This window comes from Sebastes fasciatus, chromosome 17, assembly GCF_043250625.1.
Source record: "Sebastes fasciatus isolate fSebFas1 chromosome 17, fSebFas1.pri, whole genome shotgun sequence".
In the NCBI taxonomy this organism is placed as follows: Eukaryota; Metazoa; Chordata; class Actinopteri; order Perciformes; family Sebastidae; genus Sebastes; species Sebastes fasciatus.
The window spans coordinates 7,076,910-7,088,375 of NC_133811.1; the positions used below are offsets into that span (position 1 = coordinate 7,076,910).

An 11,466-nucleotide genomic window follows, 5' to 3' on the forward strand; every position below is an offset into this window, starting at 1 on the left:
GGGTTTTCTCCGGGTACTCCGGTTTCCTCCCACAGTCCAAAGACATGCAGGTTAGGTTAATTGTTGACTCTAAATTGCCCGTAGGTGTGAATGTGAGTGTGAATGGTTGTCTGTCTCTATGTGTCAGCCCTGTGATGGACTGGCGACCTGTCCAGGGTGTACCCCGCCTTCGCCCAATGTCGGCTGGGATCGGCTCCAGCCCCCCCCCGCGACCCCTAACGGGATAAGCGGTTGCAGATGGATGGATGGATAGTTAAAGGTACAGTGTGTAGGATTTGGTTGCATCTAGTGGTGTGGTTGCAGATTGATAATTTATCGTCTTTCAATTGAATTGCATCATGATGAAATCATATATTACGGCGTCTAAATTGACAATAACAAGCACATACTTTGCTATGACTTTTTTATGACTATTTATGACTTTGTAATGACTTTTTATGACAAACTATATTATGACTTTTTATGACATTATGACTTTTTTATGCCTTTGACATTTTTAATGGCATATGTTAAAAGTCCTAAAAAAAAGGTCATAGTATAGTATGTCATTAAAAAAAGTAAAAATAAGTTTTTCACTACATCAAGACAGTGATGTCCGGCTGCCTGCTGTTTTTACTGAATCCGACCAGCGTCACCATTCCATGATCAAACGGTAAAATGTCTCTTGAATCTTCTGAAAAAAAGCTTTTTAGAATAAATTACTAATTTCTGAAGCCATGCTGTCTTAACAAGCTGGGACACTTCTTGTTTTATTAAACATGGGCATCTGGAGATAACACGGGCTGTAGTATAGCAACAGGCCAGCGATCCTTCACTCACTAAGGATGACTGTGCTGGACCTGAGGCAGTGGAGCTGATGTGCGGAGGAAGGGCACATCATGACAACAAATTAACAGTGGGACCCCTCCAGCTATCCTCAGAGTTCCCTCTTCTATTGTGAGGCCAATCATTTTGAGACAGGCCGCGTTCTCCGAGGGAGAGGGGGTCAGAGAGCTGCACCTCTACAGCGACTCAGCAAAGTGCTTCTGACAGGAGCAGTTTATTGAGCATGACACTGCACCCAGGGGTGGCTTCAAGGAGCACAGAGAGAATGAATTCAAGTTATATAGGAAGAGCTCCACAGAGAGGCGACGTGTCAAACAAGGCTTCTTGAATCATGGAAATGTTATATTTATAAATGCGAGATTCAGGCCTAGTTTGGAAAATTTGCTTTTTCACTTTCTTGCTGGGAGTTAGATAAGACGATCTAAACTACAGCCATTACATGGTTAGCTTAGCTTAGCATAACAACATATCCTCATACAAAGGTTTGTAAGATATCTTACAAAAAGTAAATTCTCATTTTTCGTGCGTTTTCCTACGAATGTCCAGCAACACGTGAACCACATGACAATATTCGCTCCAGTCTTTTCAAAATAAACTTGTGTCATCAACAAAGAACTTAGTTAGGTTTAGGAAAAGATCACGATTTGGGTTAAGACAACTACAAAAGTGGTGTAACTGAAGTACGGAAGTTATGTGACAAATAAATCAACATTGACTTCTGATGTGACACGGGGTATGAGCACCGGTCTCCTGGGCGAAAGTTCAGGGTCTTTTGACCCATCCATCCACCCTCACCTCCTCGCTATCAAGCCCCCAGGAAGTGCGCCGGTCGTCGATCCCAACTTTCTTAGTGGCCAAACGGCGGTACTGCAACTTCCGTGTCAGTCACGGCCCAAAAAGCACTTTTTTCCATAGACTTACATTGGGAAAGACTCAGCGGATCATTTTTAGGTGAATCAACTTCCCAGTACGAACACATCAATAGCCCTTATTTAAAAAATGCAGTTTTTAAAGTTGTAAGACGCACTAATAGCTGAATCCAGAGTTATTTCCCTTCCTCCGTTCATGTGAGTGAGACCCAGACTGAGGCTGGAGCGCAAGCCGTGACGACGGGACCCTGTGACCGAGTCATGTGACCGAGCGGATGCTACTGCGCATGTCCCATGTGCCCAAGATCCGCCAAGATCCGGGTACTTTTCCAGATGGAAGTTGAGCCATTTAGGCTTCATGCGCCAATGAGCAACTCTCATAGGAGTGAATGGGACCCCGCCTCCAACGCTGTATCCGGTTCTTTTAATACATCCATGCTTGCTATGCAGGGTCTGTCGCTCTTGATACTTCCTGGTTCACAATTACACGCATTACATACGAATTGATTTCCTAGGATATATACGTATTACAGTGCATTACTTTTCGTAAGTATAGACCTACCTATATAGAGCTAGCTTGGCTTTGTCCAAAGGTAACAAAATACACCGGCGTTAAGGGTCACAGGACTCTGGCTGAAGCCTTTTGTGTTGAGGATGAAAGGAAACAACATGACCTCATATGTTGCACTCACTCCACCTAATGAGGCTGAGAGGGATGTGAAGTACTTTAAATGAAAGCAATTTTTCACTCAAAATCACATGTAATAGGTATATTGTTGCATTAGTGGCCTGGATTATTGAATTAGGAAAAAAATGGTTTTGTTTCAAAGCTTTGCTTGTATTTGTTTTTCACTGATTTACTGATATAATATCAAAGACAGATCTCAAGGCTTACAAGACTAGCTAATAGCTTTGTTCTTGAGAAATACTTCAAATGAAATAGTCAGAGAAGGAAAAGCTTTAGGAGTGCTTATGTTTCAGATGCTGAATCCGGATCTGTGACAGAAAAGTTATTCTTCAACCTGTTTCCTTCTTCAAAGTTGAAGTTTAAAGATTTTAAGAAATACTTCCAAGGTGGATTTCTCTCTTTCCCCATCATCAGAAACAGCATGTGAAAAAAGGTGCAGTACTTTTGAACTCTGCTTTGTTCTGTCACCACCAGTTGCTCATGCAAATATAATTTGCATGCCTCTTTGCATAAATCTGCAACCCATGCATCACTGACACATCTGCCTTCCCACATCCACTCAGTCTTCATCTTCCTAAAAGGCCTGAAGCAGAAGTCTATTTAGGGACACAGAGAACTTGAACGACACTGAACTATCACCTGACCTGCCCCTAAATCAGACTGATTGGTCCTCCTCGGAGCGTCTTTTAGTCAGCGACAGTCTGTGCTCAAAAATATGAGGACAATTAAGTTTCCTGCCTGCAGAAGCAGCGCGGCAATCAGCCGAGAGAAAAAGTGATTTCACAATCTAGAATGACGCAAAACGTCCCTCTCAAATTGCAATAATCATGGAAAGAGTACTTCTCACAACATAATCACTTAGCCTAAGAGTAAGAGACTGAGGGACCGAGACGGAGAGCACCTTTTAGATTATGAGTCACAGGAAGTGGGGAACCATCACCTTAACGTGGTGGAGAGGTTTGTGTGTCCCTATGACCCTGAGGGCTGTGTTGTCTGGAGCCTCGTGCTCCTGGTAGGGTCTCCCATGGCAAATTGGTCTTAGGTGAGGGGCCGGACTAAGAATGGTTCACAAAAAACCCAATGACGACACGAGGCAGAGGAGGAGTTACCCGGCCCGGAGGAAGCCCGGGGCCCACGTCTGGAGCCAGGCCCAGACGGAGGGCCCGTCAACGAGCGTCTGGTGGCCGGGCTTGCCACGGAGCCCGGCCGGGGATACCCCGAAAAAGGAACGTGGCACCCCCCTCCTCTCCATCCTGTGGGCTCACCACCTGCAGGAAGAACCGCTTGGGTCGGGTGCGCTGCCACACGGGTGGCAGTGAAGGCCAGGGACCTCGACGGACTGGACCCGGGCGGCAGAGGCTGGCTCTGGGGACGTGGAACGTCACCTCTCTGTGGGGGAAGGAGCCGGAGCTTGTGCGGGAGGTGGAGCGCTACCAGTTGGATCTGGTAGGGCTTACCTCTACGCACAGCCTCGGTTCTGGAACCGTACTCTTGGATAGGGGTTGGACTCTATTCTTCTCTGGAGTTGCCCATGGTGTGAGGCGCCGGGCGGGTGTGGGGATACTCACAAATCCCCGGCTGAGTGCCGCTACGTTGGAGTTTACCCCGGTGGACGAGAGGGTCGCCTCCCTACGCCTTCGGGTTATGGGGGGGAAAACTCTGACTGTTGTTTGTGCGTATGCACCAAACAGTAGTTCGGAGTATTCGGCCTTCTTGGAGACCCTGAATGGAGTCCTGTATGGGGCTCCAGTAGGGGACTCCATAGTTCTCCTGGGAGACTTCAACGCGCACGTGGGCAACGATGGAGACACCTGGAGTAGCGTGATTGGGAGGAACGGCCTCCCTGATCTAAACCCGAGTGGTCGTTTGTTGTTGGACTTCTGTGCTAGTCATGGATTGTCCATAACGAACACCATGTTCGAACATAAGGATGCTCATAAGTGTACGTGGTACCAGAGCACCCTAGGCCGAAGGTCGATGATCGATTTTGTAATCGTATCATCTGATCTGAGGCCGCATGTTTTGGACACTCGGGTGAAGAGAGGGGCGGAGCTGTCAACTGATCACCATCTGGTGGTGAGTTGGGTCAGAGGGTGGGGGAAGACTCTGGACAGACCTGGTAAGCCCAAACGCGTAGTGAGGGTGAACTGGGAACGTCTGGAGGAGGCCCCTGTCCGAGAGATCTTCAACTCACACCTCCGGCGGAGCTTTTCTGGCATCCCTGTGGAGGTTGGGGGCATTGAACCCGAGTGGACGATGTTCAAAGCTTCCATTGCTGAAGCTGCGGCGGTGAGCTGTGGTTTTAAGGTCTTAGGTGCCTCAAGGGGCGGCAATCCTCGAACACCGTGGTGGACACCGGTGGTCAGGGAAGCCGTCCGACTGAAGAAGGAGGCCTTCCGGGATATGTTATCTCGGAGGTCTCCGGAGGCAGTTGCAGGGTACCGACGGGCCCGAAGAGCAGCAGCCACTGCCGTGACGGAGGCAAAGCAGCGGGTGTGGGAGGAGTTCGGAGCAGCCATGGAGAAGGACTTTCGGTCGGCACCAAAGTGCTTCTGGAAAACCATCCGGCACCTTAGGAGGGGGAAACGGGGAACCATCCAAGCTGTGTACAGTAAGGATGGGACACTGTTGACCTCAACTGAGGAGGTAATCGGGCGGTGGAAGGAGCACTTTGAGGAACTTCTGAATCCGACCAATACGCCCTCTATGGTAGAGGCAGAGCTGGAAGCTGATGGGGGACCATCATCAATTACCCTGGTGGAAGTCACTGAGGTAGTCAAACAACTCCACAGTGGCAAAGCCCCGGGGGTTGATGAGATCCGCCCAGAAATGCTGAAGGCTCTGGGTGGGGAGGGGCTGTCTTGGATGACACGTCTCTTCAACACCGCGTGGAAGTCGGTGACAGTGCCTAAGGAGTGGCAGACCGGGGTGGTGGTTCCCCTTTTCAAAAAGGGGGACCAGAGAGTGTGTGCCAATTACAGGGGTATCACACTGCTCAGCCTCCCTGGTAAAGTCTACTCCAAGGTGCTGGAAAGGAGGGTTCGGCCGATAGTCGAACCTCAGATCGAAGAGGAACAATGCGGATTCCGTCCTGGCCGTGGAACAACGGACCAGCTTTTCACTCTCGCAAGGATCCTGGAGGGGGCCTGGGAGTATGCCCATCCAGTCTACATGTGTTTTGTGGACTTGGAGAAGGCATATGACCGGGTCCCCCGGGAGATACTGTGGGGGGTGCTGCGGGAGTATGGGGTGAGGGGGGCACTTCTCAGGGCCATCCAATCCCTGTACGCCCAAAGCGAGAGCTGTGTTCGGATCCTCGGCAATAAGTCGGACTCGTTTCCGGTGGGGGTTGGCCTCCGCCAGGGCTGCGCTTTGTCACCAATCCTGTTCGTGATATTCATGGACAGGATATCGAGGCGTAGTCGGGTGGAGGAGGGTTTGCAGATCGGTGTGCTGAGGATCTCATCGCTGCTTTTTGCAGATGATGTGGTCCTGTTGGCATCATCGGTCTGCGACCTCCAGCACTCACTGGATCGGTTCGCAGCCGAGTGTGACGCAGTCGGGATGAGAATCAGCACCTCTAAATCTGAGGCCATGGTTCTCAGCAGGAAACCGGTGGTTTGCCTACTCCGGGTAGGGAATGAGTCCTTACCCCAAGTGAAGGAGTTTAAGTATCTCGGGGTCTTGTTCGCGAGTGAGGGGACGATGGAACGTGAGATTGGTCGGAGAATCGGAGCAGCAGGGGCGGTATTGCATTCGCTTTACCGCACCGTTGTGACGAAAAGAGAGCTGAGCCGGAAGGCAAAGCTCTCGATCTACCGTTCAATCTTCGTTCCTACTCTCACCTATGGTCATGAGGGTTGGGTCATGACCGAAAGAACGAGGTCGCGGGTGCAAGCGGCCGAAATGGGTTTCCTCAGGAGGGTGGCTGGCGTCTCCCTTAGAGATAGGGTAAGAAGCTCAGTCATCCGTGAGGGACTCGGAGTAGAGTCCTTGCTCCTTTGCGTCGAAAGGAGCCAGTTGAGGTGGTTCGGGCATCTAGCACGGATGCCTCCTGGGCGCCTCCCTTGGGAGGTGTTCCAGGCACGACCAGCTGGGAGGAGACCACGGGGAAGACCCAGGACTAGATGGAGAGATTATATCTCTACTCTGGCCTGGGAACGCCTCGGGATCCCCCAGTCAGAGCTGGTTAATGTGGCCCGGGAAAGGGAAGTTTGGGGTCCCCTGCTGGAGCTGTTGCCCCCGCGACCCGATCCCGGATAAGCGGTTGAAGATGGATGGATGGAAGGAAGTGGGGATTTGGTTGACCAGAAAGAGAGGCTTTATTATTGATTCAATTCACAATGTTCATAATAAAAAAATGGCAAAAAATCATTGCTTGGTTTCTACATGATGAATCATAAATGGTCTAAATGGATTGGTCCAAGTACACAAGCCTTTCTATTCCCCAAAGCCCATTCATTTACTTATTTAAAAAAGCATTAAAAGTAAAAAAAATGGATTTGGATACTTAACTTGCTGTACAATTCTGATTTATTGGGGGATTTGCTTTTGCAGAATACACTGGAGACCAGGTGCAAAGCCATAGACTGTATATAAGAAGTGGACGTAGTCATCTTGACGTCAGCCATTGGTTTGTGGCCTACAGTTAAGAAGCCTCGGCAAGTTGTAAGATGAAAACTCCCAGACTGTACAATAGCGTGGTAGCGACCTGTCAATCACAAGGTAGCCACGCCCTAAAGCATCCCCTGCTTTATGGTCTATTTGACTCTCTATGGGACTATAATTTACTAAATGAACATCATGCTGAAACAGGTAAAGTGAGAACCAATTTAAAATATAAATGTGTTATTAAATTATTAAAATGAGAAATAAGTAGGGGTTACAATTTGGAGTAAATTTTATTTTTTCTTTCCTTTGTAATGCTCATATTCTGGGTTATTTTATAGGAAAAAATAAGCCTTGGGGCTTCAGCCTATTCCTTTTTCGGTCATTGATTATATGAACATTGTTGTGTGAAATGGATACAGTGTTGGTTTATGTTCACACAGATTGTAGAGTTGTGTTCTTTTTGATGTATGACCGAAATAAAACTATTCATTCATTCATTCATTCATTCATTCATGCTGTATTGAAGGAAACTTAAAACTAGTGATTGAGACCATAAACTCATGTTTACAATGTTTACTGAGGTAATAAATCAGGTGAGAAGTAGGCTCATTTTCTCATAGACTTCTATACAATCAGACTTCTTTTTGCAACCAGAGGAGTCGCCACCTGCTGGCTGTTAGAAAGAATGCACGTTTAAGGCACTTCTGCATTGGCTTCATCTCTCAGACCAAGTGGTTGCCCTCTGTGCAAAGCCAGTAAGGAGTCTGTGTGGCACTGACACTGAACACTGGACCACCCAGCCAAGTTTAATCATAATACATTTCATAATAATAAATATTAACAAGGAAATAAAGAAATATAAACTTGATTGTTTTTACTTGTTTGTGTTGAATTTGTTGTCTGATTGTAAATTGTACCAAGGAACGACTAGCTGCCTTTCCCAGTTTCTTAGAGAAAAGTTGTCCCACTCACTTTTCTATGGGCCCACCCACAATACAATATTTACCTGCGCCACTGCTGGAGTCTTCAGAACTTAATAGCCAGTCTCTCCCACTTTACATCAGTACTGCTGTTCAGGACTTCCAGAAGTACAATGACAATCTCTAATTGAAAATTCCACCTGCGCTTGGAGGCTGACAGTCAGTGTCAATCAGCTGATTGAAAGGGCTGGGCTGTAACAAAGTGTGAGACAGGAGGAGGAGGAGAAGGAGGAGGAGATAATGGGCTGAATACATTGCTGCAAGGGAATTGAACTATTTGATGGTGGGCCTGAAGGCGGAGAATGTGATGTTTTTGTGTGGAAGCACAGTTATTAGGACAGAGAGTTTAGAGATCACAGCAGAATACAAAAAAAAGAAGAACAACAGCCGCCTACAAACACATGAAAAATGTCTCCCCACTCTCTCTGTGCTTTTTTCTCGATTTTTACATTCTCATTATGTTTCTTTGCAAAAACAAGAAGTGCAGCAGCGGCTTTGTGTCACCGTGGCCGGAGAGTCTGCAGGTTAGCTCACCTTCAGCTACAGAGCAGGAGGGCTAATGAGTGAAATGAGCTGCTGTAGTGTTTGGTTGCATGTCACAGACATGATCTACTTTATGTAGTCTGTTCTCATTAGTTTGTCCTCTCTGGTTTCAAAGGCCCACCGGTGTGGAACGACCAACACATTCTCATCCCAACTCGACACATACTGAGGCTTTGTCAGACCCCTCAGCGTCACTTAAAGCTAACTATAACTAAGTTCACACTACAAGACTTTCAAAGCCATCAGATTTCTATACTGTTCACACTACACAACTTGCTGCCTTGTAATCGAGAGTCTTTAATCGTCTTCAGTCGTTGTGGTTTTCACGATACATGACCGCCAACAGGGGGTCACACAAGACCTTGAGGAATCCCCGATGAGGTCTCAGAACTACGCTTTGTCACAAAAACACGCGAGAAATTCACGGTAAATGACGTGAAACCATACGCAAGACACATTGCTGATGTTGTTGTTGGCACGTGTGTTTACAGAATAGCCTGTTTCCACTGGTTTCCACACTCTTTTTTACTAGTTATTCCTCGAGGTGCAAGAACAACTTTGCTCCGTGTTGCAAACGCAGCACATACAGTATACGTTCCTATTGTTACAGACGACCCTTCTTCCACCAAAATGTCCCCTCAACCCGCGTCTCGCGCTCTCATTGGCTTTAGCTCGGGGCCGGAGTCTCCGACAGGTTCAGATATTTGGCATGCTAGATACCTGGAATGAGTCTGTGAGCTTCTTCTCGGCTCGCGTCTTTGAGCAGTTCACACGTGACGCTCGAGCGCTGATTTGCCTCTGATCTGGGACTTTTATTTGGGAGCTCCAAAAAGTGTCGGGGAGCAGAAAATCAGGGCTAAAGTTTTGTTAGTGTGAACTAGGCATTAAGGTCGCAGTAAACATATGCTTAAAGTTGTGAATTAAACAAATTAACACGTGCTTAGGTTTAGGCAACAACACCACTTAGTTATGTTTAGGAAGAAAAACATCATGATTGGGCTTAAAATGACTACGTTTGTAACGTGAAAGTGAAAATTAACGCACGGGACACGAACAGCGGTCTCCTGGGTGAAAGCCTTGTGTTTCTTTGAGTGGATCTGCAGATGGGTTTACGCTGTAGTTACTTGAAAGCCCGGTGTGTCTCGTACCAGTGCTCTATAGGGTGCCGAGGGGCGTGACCAAAGTAATTTACGCCCTGGGAATGAGAATGGTACGATTTACTGCGCATGCAGGATAGACAAGCATCCGTCTCTACCCATCAACAGGTTAATGATCCCGATATATGGACAATCCATACTGGAAAGGAAGAAGGGGGGGATGTCTCTGAGAAGCATGATAGCTGTTTTAAAAGCCTCTCTCATCTAGTTAAGGTACTTTACTTAAATACCGACAGGCAAATCCAATCAAACATGCACATTGCTCTATACAAATGTTCTGTCTGGTGAGGAGGGAGCTGCACAATGCTCTCCCACAAAATATATCAAGTATAAAGTAGTGTTGGGAGTCAACATGTGATGACGGGTACTCATTTATTAACATGCAATGCTTAATGAAAAGAGACAGCTTATAGAACCCCCATAGGAATAGAGTAATAATCTAACAGGAGGAGATACATTAATACCACAGGGACACTCCTGGAAGCACTTAGAGTCCATTCAGGAGCATTATATGATTATAATAGGAATGAATAAAACATACCGTGAGGACATTATGAAAGCATTAAGTGAGCCCCTTTACTAACCCCCTATGGGAAAACCAATATTACAAGAAGTTTGTCACGTGTATGACAATAGACTGCTTCTATAATAAAAGACTTGTGTGTTCAACATTTTGATTGGTCTGTCCTCGTTAAACGTGTTGACAATTTTGATTTATTTGTGGCTTTATTGAAGCAAAGACAAGCAGTAATCCATACAAACAATAGTCAGACTTACCCAGTGTGTTGTTGTGCTCGTGTCCATCTGGTTCAGCTTGCTCGCGCATTCGCAGCCCTCAACATGCAGCATGCCTTTAAGTTTTCCTCGCAGATGCTCTGGCTCATTGTAGTAGAATTAAGCCGACGCACGGACTTTTTAAAGGCTTCTTAAAAGTCTCCGTTTAAACGCTCAGAATGTGAGCGCGGATAAAGGAGACGCACAAAAGAGGAAGACATGTGACTCCACATGAACAACAAGACTCCGTCAGGCTGGTTCCGCTCTCCATCACAGATAGACGACGTGGCAGATGATGCGTGCGTGTGTGTGAGTGTGTGTGTGTGTCTCAGAGCAGGTGAGAGACTGTTTCCAGTAGACTGCTGGTGGTCGATCCGCTCCGCTCCGCTCTGGCTGCTCAGGTGCGTCCGGTCGGAGCTGCGCGCTCCGCGGTGCGCTCTGCTCTGCTGCCAAACTGCGTCTCTGGGAGAGCACGCACGCTTCAGTCCAGCGTCAGGGGGAGGGTTTGTTGTGCATATCTTCTTAAGCATGGACTGGACTCTAATGATTTTTCTTTCCTTGTGAATAATAATTTGGACTGACTATCCTCTTAACACTTTATTTGGCCTGGCACCAAAATCTGCATACAAACAGAATTCTGGTTTGTAAAGTTTATCTGCGACTTTGCAGATGCATCGTAGCTCAGCTGAATTTGCTCATATAATATTATGGTGAATTTTATTTATATATAGACTACACATTCATTTCTGGAACACTTTGCTCATCACCTTTGCTCTTTAAGATGTATTCCCAAACAGAAAACTAGGTTATCTTAAAGCTGCAGTGGGTCGAAATGGAGCAAATAAAAAAGTTATTTTTATAAAAAGGTCACTATATCCTGACAGTAGTTCATGTGACAGGTAATCTGAAAAAAATCATGTGCCTCTGTGTCCTCCGGTGCTCCTAATGGCATCTGCAAGATTTCTCAGACAGAAGGAAAACAACCAATCAGAGCCAAGCTGGAGCCTTGCCATCTCTGA

The 11,466-nt window shown here is 46.9% G+C and overlaps 1 protein-coding gene across 1 annotated transcript in view; it reads right to left on the reverse strand.

The window, feature by feature from the left end:
- Window positions 1-10,913, reverse strand: part of kcng2 (potassium voltage-gated channel, subfamily G, member 2) — a 43,852-nt gene extending 32,939 nt beyond the window's left edge. Inside the window, exon 1 of the mRNA XM_074613624.1 lies at window positions 10,451-10,913. The gene's annotated coding sequence lies outside the window, so the exon portion shown is untranslated. The remainder of the gene's footprint in view (window positions 1-10,450) is intronic.
- Between the last annotated feature and the right edge of the window lie 553 nt (window positions 10,914-11,466).